At 33.4% G+C, this 356-nt stretch overlaps 1 protein-coding gene across 1 annotated transcript in view; it reads right to left on the bottom strand.

Moving 5' to 3' along the window:
* The window catches only part of LOC119585949 (alkaline phosphatase-like), a gene marked incomplete at its 3' end in the record, with an annotated part of 142,747 nt that overhangs the window by 77,725 nt on the left and 64,666 nt on the right, over positions 1-356 (bottom strand). The window lies entirely within an intron of this gene.

The raw sequence follows: 356 nt of genomic DNA, 5'->3' as shown, positions 1-356 counted from the left end.
TTTTTCTTTTCTTTGTCAACAGAATCATTTCCATATATTTATTTTTTATTTTCATTCATACAGTGAGCTAACTTCCTTAACAAAGAATAACACACGACCCAAGTTGAAAAAATGCAAAATCAATTCAATACACATTAGCAAGAGATATGATGCTATATATTGCACCATCCACTTTTCAGTCTGTCTTTGCAACATTCTATTCGCCTCGTTCCCCAAACACCTATTAAAGAGAACGATAAAGAGAACAGAAAACATGAACTGGACCTTATCTTAAAAGCTTCATTTATTGATAGCTTCAGTCTTACCACAACAACATTTATCCGACTGTGACTTTAAAGTGTGTCTACAGGTAGAGC

Source organism: Penaeus monodon, chromosome 20 (assembly GCF_015228065.2).
Source record: "Penaeus monodon isolate SGIC_2016 chromosome 20, NSTDA_Pmon_1, whole genome shotgun sequence".
NCBI classification, from domain to species: Eukaryota; Metazoa; Arthropoda; class Malacostraca; order Decapoda; family Penaeidae; genus Penaeus; species Penaeus monodon.
Note: the sequence above shows the minus strand (reverse complement) of the source record. Positions and strands in the feature narration are given on the sequence as shown.